General features: G+C 44.7%; 1 protein-coding gene across 4 annotated transcripts in view; it reads right to left on the bottom strand.

Annotated features, from left to right (window-relative positions):
* Gng12 (G protein subunit gamma 12) overlaps positions 1-17,281 on the bottom strand; it is a 120,357-nt gene that overhangs the window by 70,408 nt on the left and 32,668 nt on the right. Inside the window, exon 3 of one of the 4 annotated variants that reach the window (XM_037203794.1) lies at positions 12,395-12,583. The exons of 2 other annotated variants lie outside the window; for them this stretch is intronic. The gene's annotated coding sequence lies outside the window, so the exon portion shown is untranslated. Of the gene's footprint in view, positions 1-6,744; positions 6,877-12,394; positions 12,584-17,281 lie in introns of those variants that run through there. One more of the 4 variants, XM_037203795.1, reaches the window with a different exon arrangement.

Here is a 17,281-nt window from a genome sequence, read left to right as displayed (position 1 = left end):
CGAATGTTTTGACTACATTTATGTATGCGCACCACAGTGTTCTCTTCAGGAGCAGCAAATGCTATTAAACCGCTGGCCATCTTTCCAGCTCCTTCACCATACGTTTCTGAGAGAAGGTCTCTCACAGAACCTTAAGCTTACCTTTCCGGCTAGACTCTGGCCAGCGAGCCCCTGGGATCTGCCTGTCTTTGCTCCACAAAACTAGGGTAACAGATGGTAATGCTGCTGCACCAAGTTTTTATGTGGTGCTGGCAACCTGAATTCAGGTCCTCGGGCTTGGGCAGCCAAGACTTTTATCCACTGAGACATTTCCCAGCTGCCCAAACGGAGATAGCAGTCACCATTTCCTTCGAAATAATCCATCACCATCTCATTATGATAGAAATCGGCTGCAGCAAATATTCCACAGCACCATTCAGGGGCCTGCAGGACCTGCTCCTGTTCCTTTCACCTCGGCTAATCCTCAAGGTAACTTTATGTGGTAAGTATGTAATGGGGCAACAGAAGTCCAGTGAGATGGCAGGACTTACCCAAGGCTTTAAGAGTCCATGCTTGTAGCAACGCTACTCTACTCTCAATTAAGCCTGAACATCTCAAAATAAGATTTCCTTTCGTTTTTAATAATAACCACCAACTATCCAAATCAGCTCTCATGATAACGTGGTTAGGCAATCACAGTGATGGCAGATGGGAGAGTTACTTTATGCTTGAAAATTAAAAACAATTTGACGTGGGAATATGAAAACCACAAGCAGGCCTGGAGTCAAGCAGAGTGCAATGAATCTGGTATCTGTGTGGATGAGAGGGGAAGTGGGGAGGCAGGGAGGGATGGAGGGAGGGAGGGGGATGAAGGAGGAGGGAGGGAGGGAGGGAGGGAGGGAGGAGGGAGGGAGGGAGGATCATATGAGATCTACAGAACACCTTGTCTCTGCCATCTGTCTCAAGGCCCATCACTTCCATCCTTCTCCAAGAAGTCACAACTATATCTATGCATCTGTTTTAGCAGCAGTAAGGAGTTAAGACAGAAAGAATAAAACAGAAAGTTCTGAAGGGAAAAAAAAACACATTCTTTTATTAATGCATGGGCAGACGTCACACGCAATGAAGAAACTTAGACCCACAGGATGAACAGGCCAGCTCATCCATGACACTGCAGAACCTGTAGGCTAAGGCTGCACCAGAGTCACACACTGGGCCTCAAACCTGCAAGAAGACTCATGGAACCTCCCACTTGTCTCATTCCTACCATTCCCCATGGGCATGCTATACGCCAGTCACCCAGACCTCCCTGTCAAGCAACCAGCGATAACCTTGTGGTTGCCGCTGCAGCTTTTGCTCAATTCAGCTGACAAAAGCACAGGAAACAGCAGCTACGGAAGAGCTGGTCTTTACGGAGCCAGGTACCAATGTACCACAAGCTTCTTTATACTGTTAGTAATTCTGAGTCACCCTTTATTGCTCCATTTAGCAGGTAGGTAAACAAGCATAACTAAGTTGGTAGCCTAAGGTCACAAGGCAGGTTGGCAACAGCACCAGATGGGGAAGCCAGACAATCTGCTTCCTAACCTGCACTCTAACAGCTACACTGTACCCCATCCACGTGGTTCCAGCTGCCTTCTCACCACCCTTACGTCTACTGTCACAGGAAGCTCTCAGGTTTTAGTTGATGATGTGCTGGTCTCCCTGCAGACTTTTACAGAATCCTGGAAAGTCGAGAACCACCTATATATCACATTTTTATGTCTCCAAGACCTCATACATAAACTATTGTAGTTAGGTGCTCAATAAAGACACATGGAAAAGCAGCAGTGTCAAGATGGAACACAGGAACTCATAAAAACATAAAGAATGACTGGATATATGCTTTAACAAAGCAAGCTCTACCTTAGTCTTTGAAATCCAGCCATTACCAAGGCAGCAATACCTCCTAGGTCTATTCAGTGCACGAGGGGACACAAGCAACGAGAGCTTCACTGACTTAACCCTATCTCCAAGGGATTATTCATTGGTTTGATTCTACTTTGCATATGGATTATGTGTGCATGTGGGTGTCTGCTTGTGTATGCAGGCCAAAGAGCAGCTTGGGTGTTGTTCCTCGGGCACTGTCTACCTGTTTTTGAGACATTCTCTCTCTGACCTAGAACTTTGCATGAAGGCCAGGCTGGCCAGTCACAAGGGCCTTGCCTGTTACTCTCTGCAGCACTTGGATTACTGTGTGCTACTCTAGGCAGCTTTTGTGCATGGGTGCTTGTGGTTGACCTCAGTTCTCGTACTTGCAAAGCAAGTACTTATCAGACTGAGCTACCTCCCTGGCCCTGCATATGGGTCTTCTGTGGAAAGCATGCCTAGCTAGCATACAATGGTTTTGTCTGGAGAAAAGAGACCCACCCCACGATGAAAAGTCTCCTTACTTGCCAGGAAATGGCCCAGAGTTCTACAGCATCTTTCTAAACTCCTTCTGGATGACCACAAAAAGCAACTGTGTATAAGGACATGATCCTCTTCAGGATCAGAGACATGCAAAGACCCCTGGGGAGAAGGAGCTTTTTCTAGTTTATCCCAAAGACTGCACCAGTCCAACACCCACAGACAACTGCAGTTAGCTGTAATGCCCATCCGAAGTAGAGACATCATGTACTATCTTCTCATGAATGTATCAGCAGCATCTGTCACTTATGACCAAATTATGCATCTGTATTTCAATTTTTGCTATCTCCACTCTTACTGGGGTGTTTACAAAGCAAATACTGTGCCAGGCCTAGCTGTAGGCACTAGGGATGCAGCTGTGAACAAGGTGAGTGGTGTTTTGGACATAAGGCCTGTAGAGGGTAATAATGTGCAGACAAAGTAAGAAGTCGATTTCAAGCAAGAGTGGCTCTAACAGTCTTGACAGGAGCAGAGAGTGTCATGACTAGTGAGGAGGTCATCTGCTTCTCTTCTGCAGCTACATGGAGGTACCTAGACGCAACAGTGGGCTGAAGGCCACCAAGTCTGAGCCCATTTGGCTATTCTGGTGAGAAACGATGGTGACCTGGCCTCGAATGGTGACAGTAGGGACAGAAGGGATGGACTCTGGAGGTAAAATGACCAAGACTAGCCAATGGTGTCAATGGGGGGCTCCTATCCTAGGAACAGCATGTCCCCAGGGTGGTGAACAGGCCCACTTCAACCAAAGGTGTTGTTACCACTTTGCCTCCACCTCAAGCTGCGCTCCGTGCGGACAGACCTGGCTTGAGCTGTCCATTGAGAGTAAGACACCATCCTTAATATGCAGACTAAAAGTCTATTTTTTTAAAAAAAGATTTATTTATCTTCTGTATGAGTGTTCTGCCTGCCTGTATGTATGTGCACCACAGGCATGTCTGGTGCCTGCAGAGGTCAGAAAGGGGTTCCTGGAATTGAAGCGGTTGTGAGCTACCGTGTGGGTGCCAGGAACTAAAGCCAGGTCCTCTGACTCATGGGTGTAGGGCCATCCCCTGAAGTGTGCTGACCTACCAGGGGTTGACACACCATTAAGGAAGACTGTCTCTTTCTCCTCCCAAAGCTATCAATTGTCAGCATCTCCTCAGTTAGGGGTGGGGCTTGTGAGCCCTTCTCATTAACACACCACCAACAAAATCATGAACAGTTCCTAAGATCTGTTGTTCCCTAAGCATTTCTGGAGATTTATGTGTATATGCACATATGCGTGCCTGTGTTTATGTGTGGGCACCACATACACACAGGAGCCCACGGAGGTCACTAAAACATGTCCAATCCTTGGAATTGGGTTATAGGCAGTGGTGGGCTGCCACAAGGGTGCTGGAAACAGAACCCCATCCTCTGTAAGAACTGTAAGCACTGTTAACCACTGAGTCATCTTAATGTTTACAAATGTTTACAAATAAAATGGCATTGTTAATGTTTTTTCTAACAATAAAGATGGAGATTTCCCACGTATTATTTGTTACAATGAAAACACTCATATTCTTTGTTCATTCATGTACTAGTTTACTGTTTTTCTTATAACGATGAATGCCTTCTTCATAGTTCATGACCAACAATTAATATAGAAACATACATATACTGCTACAAATATATTCCTAAAACTTTGGCAAACTTGTTGTTCTTGTTTGTTTGTTGTTTTTTGAGACAGGGTTTCACTACGTAGCTGCTGTGGACCTAGAACTTCACCATGTGGACTGGACTGGTCTTGCCACTCACAGAAATCTACCTGCCTCTGCACCCCCAAGTGCTGGGATTAAAGGCATCACTCCCACACTAGCAGCATTTGTAATTTTGAGGTAGCCTTTCTCAGTAATGACATTTAGTAAATGTACAATAGCCATATTTGTTTAAGCCACATAAACTGTGACGTTGCTTCTCGGTGAAATGCTTTTGAATGCTTTTCAAAATCCATTTCCATCCACTTTGAACCTTATAATTAGTCTATGAAGCTTCTGTGTATAACAGTTCCCACCAAGTACCACAGAGAACTGAGATGCAGACTGCAGGTGACATGGTAGACCAGATTCTGGGTCTCTCAGGAAAGAAACTTTGTGAGACAAAATGTATAGGTTTTTTTTTCTTCCTCTCTGGGGGGCCTGCCACCCAGCTCCCAAATAAATACACAGAGACTTATTCTTACTTATGAATGCCTGGACTTAGCCTGGCTTGTTTCTTGCCAGCTTTTCTAACTTAAATTATCTTGTTTCTCTTTAACTATGCTTTGCCGCTGGGCTTTTAACCTTTCTTTATTCTATATATCTTTCTTTCCTTCTTCCTCCGTGGTTGGCTCCTGGCATCCTCCCCTCCCTCTCCTTTTCTCACTCCTCACTCTTTTCTTTCAAGTCTAGATTTCTCCTCCTAGTTATTCTCTCTGCCTGCCAGCCCCACCTGTCCTTTGTCCTGCCTTGCTATTATTGATCATTCAGCTCTTTATTTGACCAATCAGTTGTTTTAGACAGGCAAAGTAACACAGCTTCACAGAGTTAAACAAATGCAACATAAAAGAATGCAACACATTTTTGCATCATTAACCAATATTCCATAGCATAAACAAATGTAACACATCTTAAACTAACATTCCACAACAAAAGTGAGGGGAATCGTGTGCAACATTACACCTTCTCGGGCTCTGAACCATGTCCCCCTCCTCCACTGATATTCATGTAACTCTGGAATGTTTTGTTGGCTTTTTTGTTGTGTATTTTCATAAAGCCTCACAACACCAATCTGTAGCTTTTTTTTTTTTTTTTTTTTTTTTTTTACTGGAAACCATTACACAAAACACCAAGGAACTATCCGCTGTACTGGAGGCTCTCAGGAAATGTTAGCAAATCCAGCAAGTCTACCAGAGTGATAATCATCCTTACCCAGTCTTTTATGGAGTTAATAGTTTAAATCACTTAGCTATAACCTAGGTTTTGGTCTATTTTATTTGTTTTGAGACAGGGTCTCACTATGTAGCCCTGGCTAATGTAGAACTGGTGGTGAACTTACTGTCTCCATCTCCCAAGTGCTTGGATCACAGGTGTGCACCACCACCACTACTTTTTTTTTTTTTAAAACCTGGCATAAACATACAGTTTCTCATGAGGGTTTTCTCATTCTTTGTTCAGTGAAACCTCTCCACTCCCTGAAGATCTGTAACCTCTCCTTTATCAACTGTAATTTACCATACACTGTACTTAAACTGAAGAGGAAGGATTTAAGAGTTCACTGTTTTTGTGGTTCTATTTCCACACTGTCCAGCACCTTGCTCTGTGCAGAAGAATACTAATTCAGTGTTTTACAAGGAGATAAAAAGAATATTATACTGTTAAGTGGCAATGGTTAACAGAGCAGAGTTTGCTAGAAACTTTATAAAGTGCAGGTTGCATTAACTGTATGTCCTTTGCTACATCGCGAACATGCTCCTATCATGAGACAGTTTTGAAGCATCCTCAGGCCCACAGTCTACCCTAGCTAAACAATGCTAAACTATATTAAACAGTGTCCCAAGATATTTACAACCTGGCACCAATCTGTGCCTTTCTGTAAACATATCTGGTGTACTTTTATAATTCACATCTAACCCATTCTTTAAAAGTCCAGTGTGTATGCACATCTGCATATCCCACAAGTACTAAAGTCTTGGTTAGTATTTGGAAAGAACTCATAGGAATATAGAACATCTGTTTCCTAACACAGTAAAATTCACAGGAAGCAATTAATATTAACTGACAAGAAAACAGAAGAATCTGCAGTAGTGCATGAAAGGAAAACATCTAATATTCACAACTGAATAGAATAGAGCCTGTGTGTCATCTCATCTTCATAACTGTGGGGATGATGTCACATCTCGTGAGATACTTGTCATAACAGAATGCATTTAGTCTATGTACATGCAGATAGACATTGCACCCACCCTATGTATCAGGCTCTCAGGTTCTACACTCGCCTCCACTGATATTCATGCCACTTTGGCAGGCTTGGTTGGGGGTCTGTGTATTTTCATAAGATCTCCAGTGCTTTATAGGACAAACTAAGACCTAACTGAACTGGATGGCAGTCCCTGATGGCGAGGATGAGCCGTTCTGAGAGAAGATCTAGTGTTATCCTCTCCCAAGGAGAAGGGGAAGGATAACAGCAGATACACTGTACAGGCTGGAGGTTTGTAGCTTGTTGGTTCTTCCACCGTCTTGCTTCTTCTAAGCCTATCTGTTGTCAGTATGTGCCTGGCAGAAAGATGCCAGGAATATAAGACCGAACAAGACAACCAACCTTCTCCTTGAGAAGCTCCAGTCAATCACGGAGATACCCAATCGGGCAACTGTTGAAAGACAGCAGCGAAGGCCGTAAGGACAGGAGAGTGCCTGTATCAGCCCAGAGTGCTCACGGGAAGCTTCTCGCAGAAAATGGTGTGACGAGTGACCAGAGCTATGAGAAGAGGGAAGGAGTTCTTAGGTCCTCAGGGGCTGCAAAGAGCTTACTGTGGAGAGATTGCCTTACTACCTAAGAAACACCAGTCTCACAGAACCTAAAGTGAGCAAACTACAGTGCAAACCACGCAGTAATGGAGTAGCCCACAAGTTCTAGCACCCTCTTTGAAACCTTACTGAAGACGATGGTTACCAAGGAAACCACTAACAGCCAGGCACTTAACTACTTGGACTCTGCGTAAGATGTAGGATATACTTGGGCTGTTAACTAAAGCAGCAGAACTATTCAAGACTTTTCCTTTCTATACAACAGGGTAGTGAGTAAAATGTAAAACAGGTTAAATGGCTTTCCAGCAGAAGCTGCAGAAAGCTTTCAAGCCATTAAGTGCCAATGGTCTGCTATTAAATGCTAGTTCAAGTGCATCTACTCAGGAAGCTTAGCAAATGCCATCCAGCTCCACTTCTCTGGTAGTCAGAAGAACGCATGGGGACGTGAGTCTTAATACTTTTCTCTGACAAAAAGCAATGCTATCTAACACCATTAGTTCTTAATGAACAGTGTTAAAAGTCTAACACGCTTAAATCAAATTATTTAAGGAAGACCTAAAACTACTTAAGAAAGAAGGGGTTTTAGCCTTAGGAAATGAAAAAAAAAAGTGGAATTTAGCAGCAATTATTACTGGTTATATATGTTAAAATTTTGTTTCCTTTTACAACTTCTAGTTTTATTGGAGTTCTCTAGGCAGTGAGATTTTATGTTGAAAATAATCATTCTGTTCACATGGCTTAGTTCTTCGCTTTGGATTTTTTTCTGAAAAGTGTCTTGCTATGTAGTCCAGGCTAACCTCAAGTTTATTGCAATCATCCTGCCTGACCCTTTCAGGGTGCTAGATTATAGGCATGAGTTGCCATACAGGGCCATTTCTGGCTCCTTTCTTATCACCTCATCTCTAGTACTATAAGTAAATCTCTACATTCAAAGCATAAGCAAATCCTATTACTCCTGCCTTCAAAATACCTTCCAACTACTCAGCCTTCTACTCCCACCTTTCTCAGGCAGCCAGCCTCTCTTCTGAAGACGTTATAATAATCCTCTCCAGATTCTGGTTCTCATTCCTGCTATTTACCTCCTCAATCTGCTCTCCAGCCAGTAAGCAAAGGGCTGTTCACTCAGAAGTCTTGGTGGCCTTAGCATGCTTGCTGAAGACCATCCCTTGGCCATCAGGCGCCCCTGGCCTTGCCCACCATATAGCTACATGGACCCTGCTTCTCTTCAAATATCACTAGCAGGCACCAGTCTGGAGGCCTTCAGATTTACTTGTCCTTCTGCTGGGACTTTAGGTGGACACCAACACCTGCCTATCTGGTTTCCTCAGGTTCTCCAGCCTTCTTCAGAAGGGCCCTCCTCCCTCCTCCCTAAAACTGCTTTGCTATGTATGTCCAGGTACCTCCTGATGCTCTCCTTTCTAGCCATTGATTTACATGCATCTCTCTCACAGGAATGAAAACTCTGTGAATAAAGGGAACTGTCTGCTCAATGCTGTACCCCAGGGCCCGAAATGAAAGCCTAACAAAAATAAGCATCAATAAAACATTTTATTTATGTGTATGCGTAGTATGTGTGTGAGCACATGCATGTGATCTGAGAGGCTGAAACCAGGCGCCTTCTTCAGTCACTCTACTGCCTAGCCCTCAAGTTTACTGATTCAGCGAGACTGGCTGGCCAGCTCTGGGATCCGCCTGCCTGTACCACTGGTGCTGCTCTGTCTGGCTTTTAATGGGTGCTAGAGTGTGGAAACGCGGGTCTTCGCATTTGCGCAGCAAGCGCTTTACCCACGGAAGCATCTTCACCTCCCACATATACACTTTTAACTGGCCAGAAATATTGTCTACTGAATGGTATTTCAGTTAGTACCATAAAATTGTTTCTCGTTTCTCAAAAGTAACTATAAATAAGTAAACAGATTTAAATAACACACCGTGCCAACTTGACTTGCCAAGCAATGACATGAGTTCAATGGAAAAGATCGCGGCTGTCCTCTAAATTTTGGTAGGCAATTGATGTTCTTTGGTCTTCAGTCTCTTAAGGCCTTAAGGCTTTGCTACTTTCAACATTACACTCCTGTGTGTCCTATCTGCAGTCAGCAGCAGAGTTTCTTCCAGCTATTTCTGAACACGGCTGGCTCTGATCTCAGTGCCAAGTGGATTGTACCACTACCCTTGCTGCATAATTCTGAAGTCTGAGGCCAAGAGCCCCTGGAACGCTGTAGAACATTAAGAAAACCCCTGAGAGAGGGGAGCCCTAGAAACAGGCACAAACCCTTCCCAAGTGTCTCCGATCCTTTTGGGTCTGGGCGGCTTGGCTGACACGGATGTCTTTCAGAGGAGTGGTGCTTCTCTTGATGAAGGAGTCCCACGGACAGGACACACGAAGTGGGCAATGTCAGCTCCAGTGGACAGCCATTCTACTCTGGCATCTGCCCCGGGTGGGAGATAGGGGACCCCACCGAGCCCACTCTCTCCCAACAGTTTCACCTCTTCTTTGGTTGCCTTCCTAACAAGCCTCGGTCAGCCTCCGCAAGTTTGATCAACTGCCAATCGTCTACTTGCCTTGTCTTCTCTTTTTCAGACTGGTTTTCTTTTTTTTTACATTTTATTTCTTATTGTTGTGGGTGGGGGCTACGCCACAGTGTGCCTATGGAACTCAGGGAGTCAGGCTTGCTCAGCAAGTACTGTGCTTGGTGAACCATCTCACAGGCTGCTCTTTGCTCTCCTTTGTCTGTTGTAAGACAGGGCCTTTACGGTTCAGGCTTGCCTAGTACTTGAAGTACTCCTGAGGCGGTGTCCTGAGTGCTGGGAATACAGGTGAATAACACCCACCTGGTTCATCGCTCTCTTCCCTCTTCCTTTTTTTTAATGGTTTATTTATTTTTATTTTATGTGCATTGGTATTTTGCCTGCATGTATGTCTGTGTGACGGTGTCAGATCCTGGAGTTAGACAGTTGTGAGCTACCATGTGGGTGCTGGGAATTGAACCTGGGTCCTCTGGAAAAGCAGCCAGTCTTCTTAACCACTGAGCCATCCCTCCAGCCCTTACTTCTCAAGCATAATTTTCTGGAGCTTTTAAAGATGAGACTTTGGAATTCTTTCACTTAAAAAATACGGTATTCTTTTAAAAATGTTGGAAGCACTTATTCATAGTGGTAGAGGAGGTATGTATACTCATGCCATGGCACGCATGTGGAGATCAGGGGCACCTTGAAGGAGTGAGTTCTACCCTTCTACCACATAGGTCCTGGGAATCAAACTCAGGTGAGATGTGGCAGCAAGTGCCTTTATCCACTTAGCAATTTTTCTGGCCCCAAAACAAGATATTCCTAATTTTGAATCACTTGAGAATTCACAGTACAGTTCAAGGATCTGGTCAAAATTACATATAACATAAATAAAAAAACACTGATTTTTCTGTCCAGTGACCTCTCAATAAATACAACGTAGCAAATCATGCAGGCATGTTGGACTTTTATTTAGACATAAAGTTTCTTTAATGCTTAAATGGTCTGTTTGGGATACGGTACCTCATCACTGTTGGCCCTGTCTGTGATGCTAAAACCCCCTCTCATGTTGGTCCTGGCTGTGATGCTGTACCCCTCTCACTGTTGGCCCTGTCTGTGATGCTGTACCCTCTCACTGTTGCCCTGTCTGTGATTTTTTTTTGTGTACCTTCACTGTTGTCCTGTCTGTGATGCTGTACCCCTCTCACTGTTGGCCTGTCTGTGATGCTGTACCCTCTCATGTTGCTTGTTCTTCTCACTGTTGGCCCTGTCTGTGATGCTGTACCCCCTCTCACTGTTGGTCCTGGCTGTGATGCTGTAACCCCTTCTCATTACTGGTCCTGTCTGGGATGTGGTACCCCTCTCACTGTTGGTCCTGTCTATGATGTGGCAACCCCCTTCACTGTTGCTCCTGTTTGTGATGTGGTAACCTTCTCTCATCGTTGGTCCTGTCTGTGATGCTGTACCCCCTCTCTCATTGTTGGTCCTGTCTGTGATGCTGTACCCCCTCTCCCATCGTTGGTCCTGTCTACAATGTTCTCTTACCATTGGTTCTGTCTGTGATAAGGATGCTCTCTAACCATTTAGGAATTTAAGCTTTTGGGTAGTTTATCCAAAGAAAATATTAAATATGCATTATAAGAGAAGTATGTTGTTATTCAAGTTAGTATCTCCTGAAAGGCCTCTTTCTTTCTTTCCTTTAAAACCACAAATCTGGATTCCTGGAATGTGAGCACAATTTAACTCTGGACTGAATGCCGGGGTCTCTGCTACTTGGCTTCCTGTCTCCCCTACTCTCTGAACACCCAGCACGGGCAGAGCCAACATAAACCAAGGGCTGGTGACTTTCTGAGCGACCCTCACATTCCTGCACTCTTCTGCAGAGCTTCACTGCAAACACTCTCCCGGTCTCATACGCCTGCCTACCCAAATACTGCTTTATAGTTTCTTCTCCCTGAGCTTGGCTGCGTAATCAATTTGGTAACAGTCCTTCGGCCAGTTTGGAGAGAGCGTTTCTGGCATGAGTCAGGGGTAAAACATTTCAGATGTGTAACACTAACCTCCAAATATTTCCCTATTTGAATTCCTTAATTCCTCCATTCTTTTGCCATCAGAAAGGAAGGAGGTGAGCACTCCAGGCTCAGGGAATACCAGGGAGAGGAGGTGGAAGGAATACGAAGAGCTGGATGGCGGGAGGTGTGCTGTACAATGCTGTCTTCTGGGCAAGCCATCGCTGTTATAATCCTGGACCCACAGCAGCTGTGGTTACCTGCTCACGGCCTGCACAAGACAGGGTCCATCAACATTCATGAAGCTCCCCTGTGCCCTGGGGAGCTAATGGTGGTTCATGGTTGCTGGGAAAGGGGAAGTCATTTTTAAATACACCCCCCTCCCCCGCCCCTGGCCATGATTACTTAAGCGACCTTAACTAAACTCGTGAGTCGTGAACACATCCTAAGACATGAAAGTAAGGGATGAGCAGCAGGAAAGGAGAGGACATGGGAAGGGGCTAAGAAAGGGCAATGGCGGTGAATATGGTCAAAATACATGTATGTATAGGACACTGTGAAAGAATAAGTAAAAAGAAAAGAATTACAGTAAGGTCGGGACGAGAGAGCTGGCTGCTAACTGCTCTTAGAGGACCAGTGTTTGGTTCTCAGCATTTAAGAGAAATGATTCAGAATCACCTGTAACTCCAGCTCAGAGAGGGCCCCTACTCTCTTCTGACCTCAGCGGGTACCCACAAACAGATGGGTACATGAAAAAATATTTTTGCAAACTTTTTTAAAAGGCAGGGGTGGGATGAAAAACCTCACATACACAACAGAGACAGCTTCACAACGGGTTCCTTCTGCACGCAAAACTAACAGAACCCTAAAGCCACAATTCAGGACTTACACTTCCTAAATCCCTTAGCATGGGTATCAGAATCTCACCAATAAATCCCGTCTAATGAACGCCCATCTTTTGCTTTTCTTTTTTCCTCCACTGAGTTATGTGCAGGGCCACGTCTGGTCACTCAGCAGACAGTTCCCAATGTGTCCTTGCTGACAGAACCTGGGTTCCTGTGTAGAGATGCTGGCAGTGCTGGAGAGGTGGCCAAGCTGAGGTCAATTCAATGAGACCTGAGGGGAAACATCGGGAGGATGTCGGGAAGGAGTCTATTTCCTCAGCAAAAAATGGGAGCAAAGGGCTGGTTCTCTGAAACTGTTGGAAGGCTGTGACAGCCATTTGGTGACTATGGGAAGTTTAAAATTAAAAAGCAATACGACCAAGAGGGTGACTCAGTGGCCTGAGATAAGAACAGACCTCTCATGACAGACAGAATAGCTGCCTCCTCCATGGTACATCCCCCAACTTTTAGGATCATGACTGGTCAGTTTGCTTTTCTGATATGTTTAGTCTTAATAGTCATGAAATGACAAGGCTTACAGATTCTTAATTAACATTTGCTTGGCACACTTGCAGTTGACAGCTTACTCTAGACGTATTTATATCATCTAACACAAGAGGCCTTGGGGTTTCTCCATCTGCACAGCTGCTCTATCCATCAATGGAACCATTCGTTCACCAATCAGTGCTGCCTTCTTCCGGCAACAGCTAAGTGCATTAGGTATGAGTGATACAAACCACATTGGGGACATAAAACAATTATACCCATTTCAGAGACAAAGACACTGAGGTCTCGGTGTCCAAACATTTTTTTTTTCTCCACTGGAAATCTGTATGCAACCTTGCTGGAACTCAAATCTATAGCAGCTGAATGCCTAACTCTCACACTTTTCATTATGCTTCAAGTGTTGGCCATTGCCTCACTTGCCTAATTTACATTTCACAAGAAATGAGAGAATAAAGGGTAGATTATGGAATCTACTCTGAAAAAAAAAAGAGACGATATAGACATGATCTAGATAAAAAGGTAGATTATTGAATTTACTTTTAAAAGACAACTACTAGTTTTAAATACTTTACATTGGATTGGATTTTTATATATTATATACAAATTATATAGAGTTTAATCCTAGTACCAGCCATAAAGACCTGGAGGTCTGTACAGTCAAGACAGACAGTGACAGAACTGTGTAGGAAGAGGAAGTGACATAGCTGGGCTAAGAGCCAATGAGAGGGCAGAAAAAGCAAGGCATATAAGCCTGGGTAGACAGGAAGTGGCACTCCTTGGAAGCTGCTGGAGTTGGTGAGGCAAGGTTAGCTCGTGGCTTTCCTTATTTCCCTGATCTCTCTAAGGCTTTAACCCAAATTTCTGGCTCTGTGTTTTTTATTTAATAAGACCATTTAGAAATTCGTCTACCAAGAAACTGTGCTGCTTTTTGATAGTCTGCAATTCTGACTGACCACAAACTACTCCAGTTACTAGCTGTCTCTCATCACTTCTGGACACGTGGTGCATCTGGAACACCTGGAATGTGAGTGTTCCGAATCATTTACCTGGCAGTCAGAGCAACCCATGCCTACAGAAGAGCAGTGCTACCACGAGCGAGCGAGGCTGGGGATAACAGCTTCACCCTGCATTCCTGTGAGGCCCTTTTGGCCTTGCTAACCATTTCACGGTGTACCCCCTGGGGCACGGCGGTTCTTTTAGCTCTTCACAGAGCAGATGCCTGAGTGTATGAGGAGAAAATTAAGTCAAAGAGTAGGATGCTGCCCCAAGGAACCCTGTAGGCCAGCTCTTGATACTCTGAATGCAATGAACTGATAACATTTCTAATGCCTTGGCAGGGTCCTGTTCCAGAAGGTATTTTACAAAGTGGCCGACTAAGCTCTCTGTGCACGATGTGTACTAAGTATGCCCTAACGTGAAACCCCAAAAACCACCCACTGTCCAGTACTCAGGTGAAAAACTAAACCAACAGCTGCTTACCAGGGCACGATTTATTTTACTGCTACTACAAGAAGGATTTGGAGCACGAGGACATGGAAAAGGGTAATATACACAATGGTAGACGTGAAGATAGACTAAGAGACTGACACACAGGCTCCCATCTACGTGAAAATGTGAATCTGGACTCGTAAGAACACTTCAGTGTACAATGCAAGTTTAGAATGTAATAAAATAATGGAAACTGGCTCTTCTTTCTACTGCTTATCTTTAGAGTCATTATATTATTAATGCTGCAAATTCTTACAAACGGTATGCTCACAATTTCAATGTTTGACCGATTTTGAAAAGACATGTTCTTTGTATGCATGATGAATGCTCTCTTCTTTCTTTTTCTTTTTCTTTTTGTTCAGGGTGCCTTCTTGACAAAGGACATCCATTTACTTGCAGACTAAACATGTAAATTGTTTCTAGTATCTGAAGGCCTCACAAAAATGAATGCTGTACGGAAGCCCATACATTACTGCACTACAGATGTGGACATCTAGGCTCTGTTCCAGACACATGCCTGGCTGAGCCAGCACACCCAGGATGCTTTCTGCCAGCGGTGTGTATTTCTTCACCTTTCTCTCGGTTAATTCTGACTTACTGAAGAAGTTCTTAAACTCAGTCAGTTCTGGCTTATTCAGTAAGTTCTAGACACGGTGCTGGTCGCACCACAATTTAGTTCACGGACCTCTCATTCCACACCGGGAAGGAAGCATTGTAATTATCAGCCTTTTTATGGAGGCAGAGTCAGTCCCTTCAAGCTAACAAGTTTGCCGAGGCTGACAGAGACAGGCTACTCAGGAGTCCCCACTCTCAGCTCACTGTTCTCTAAGTTCTGGCTTGTTCTCACTTGGAAGACTTCACGAGTTAAAAAGTACCAGATAAGAGTCAGGAGTTGGTGGCGCACGTCTTTAATCCCAGCACTCGGGAGGCAGAGCCAGGCAGAGCTCTGTGAGATTGAGGCCAGCCTGGTCTACACCAAGTGAAATCCAGGACAGGCACCAAAGCTACACAGAGAAACCCTGTCTTGAAAAACCCCCGCTCCAAAAACAAGTACCAGATAAAGTGTAAGTATCATGTCCCCCGAAGTAAATTCTCAGATTAGTTTTCTGATCGTACCTAACCTGTCCTGTCATGAAACCCACGACTGGGGAGGAAAACCCTCTCCTTGAGGTCTCTGTGGGTGCCGGAGCAGTCAGTGCAGACGGCCATCCTGCTGCGGGCTGAGCATAACGAAGGCAGCACAAACCAGAGACTCAGGTAAGTATGAGAACAAGACATTGACTCAGACGCGGACAGCACACAAGTAAAACTGCACACCAAGAACCAAGGAAGGCCGCGAGGGCGTCGCTGGCCTGTGCAGAAAGTCCCCTTCCTAAGTTCGGAATTCTGGAAAAAAAAAAACCCAAACTGATTTCATTCAAATAATTCCCAGTTAAGCTTTCCACACTATCAGAAGAGGTTCTAACCTTGAAAGTGGGTTGGGAATTGGAAAAAAGAAACATTGGTCCAGCTCCAGGGCTATCTGTGGGGGGCATATACCATGTGCACACACACATCATTAACTATGAAGCTTTTCCTTCCGAGTCATGGCCCTTCCCAGGTGACAGGCAGGCCTGGACCCCCAAGTTGACTGCAAACGAGGCTGAGGTGGTGAGCCCTGTCACTGTCACCAGTGGATCACGATACCATCCCAGAAACTGTCCCAGTTCTAACTCAAATAATCTCTCCTCACCTCTTTCTGTCACCCAAGCCAGTTCACTCTTCCCCACGCTCCACTTTCACTCCCCTGTTCAAAGACCCTGAGGGGTTTCTTTCCTCTCCCTGATTCTGGGGTCTCTTCTGTGTGTTCTGGCATACATCCCAAAAGGAGGCAGCCTGAGCTAACAACCTAGTCCCTACTCTGCTCTGATGATCCCCTCTCCCTTCTATCCTGGCCTCTTGGCCTTGGTCTAGTCCCGCCAGGTCTTGCTAACTCTGTGTCCTCTAAGGACCTTTCCCTCTCCTGGACTAACTTCTAGTCACCTTTATATACATTAAACTCTTACAGAAAGGAAAAGCTTTCTTCTATTACAAGTTTTTTTCAAGACTTTATTTATTTTTAGTTTATATGTTTTGCATATGTATATATGTACATACGTATGTATGTATGTGCACCATGGTTGTGCAGTGCCCACAGAAGCCAGAAGAGGGCACCAGGGCCTCGAATTGGAGTTACAGTTGTGAGCTATCATGTGGGTGCAGAGAATCAAAAATCCAGATTCTCTGAAGAGCAGCCAGTGCTCTTAACCGTCAAGTCAGCTCTCCGGCTCCCGACTGTAATCATAAAAATATCCATGACAGCAAGGGCCATGAAGACTGAAAAGATAAGTGATATCAAGAACACACTAGGGTCTGGACTCTGCTCTCCAGTCAGCACCAGGCGCCAGATACCACACTGAAGAGCACCTAAGGTTTCTAGGTCTGCTTCTACTACTTCTGCTACAGTTTTGAGTTTTTTTCTCCCCTCTATTCACTCAGAGCTTGCCTCATGGACTCTGTAGTGGTCTTCCAGCTACTGGCTGTCTCTCCCCTAGGTGTCCCCTGACCTCTGGCCTCAGTGTCTTTCATCTTCACATGCAAATCTCCTATTCCAACTTCATATAAAGAATTTGAGTACATGGTGCTTAACCTAGAGTGAGCTGACTTGGATTTAAGGATTCCTGTCATCAACCTCCATCAGCTGTGACTTTCAGTAGAGGTAGGGTAAAGACTAGTTAGGACAACAGCCACTGTTCTTCCTGAGCACAAAAGGAGCCCTTCTTTTCTGTGGTACAGTGGGATTCTGAAAACAGGAAAGAAAACCAATCTTGGTTTTCTCAACAGTTAACTCAGATGTCTGCAACCAAGTGTGTATGGGTGTTCTTGCACACACCAGCAAACAAGCTAGATACCAGCA

This window comes from Peromyscus leucopus, chromosome 3 (assembly GCF_004664715.2).
Source record: "Peromyscus leucopus breed LL Stock chromosome 3, UCI_PerLeu_2.1, whole genome shotgun sequence".
In the NCBI taxonomy this organism is placed as follows: Eukaryota; Metazoa; Chordata; class Mammalia; order Rodentia; family Cricetidae; genus Peromyscus; species Peromyscus leucopus.
The sequence above is the reverse complement of the archived record's forward strand: the minus strand, read 5'-3'. Positions and strand labels throughout refer to the sequence as shown.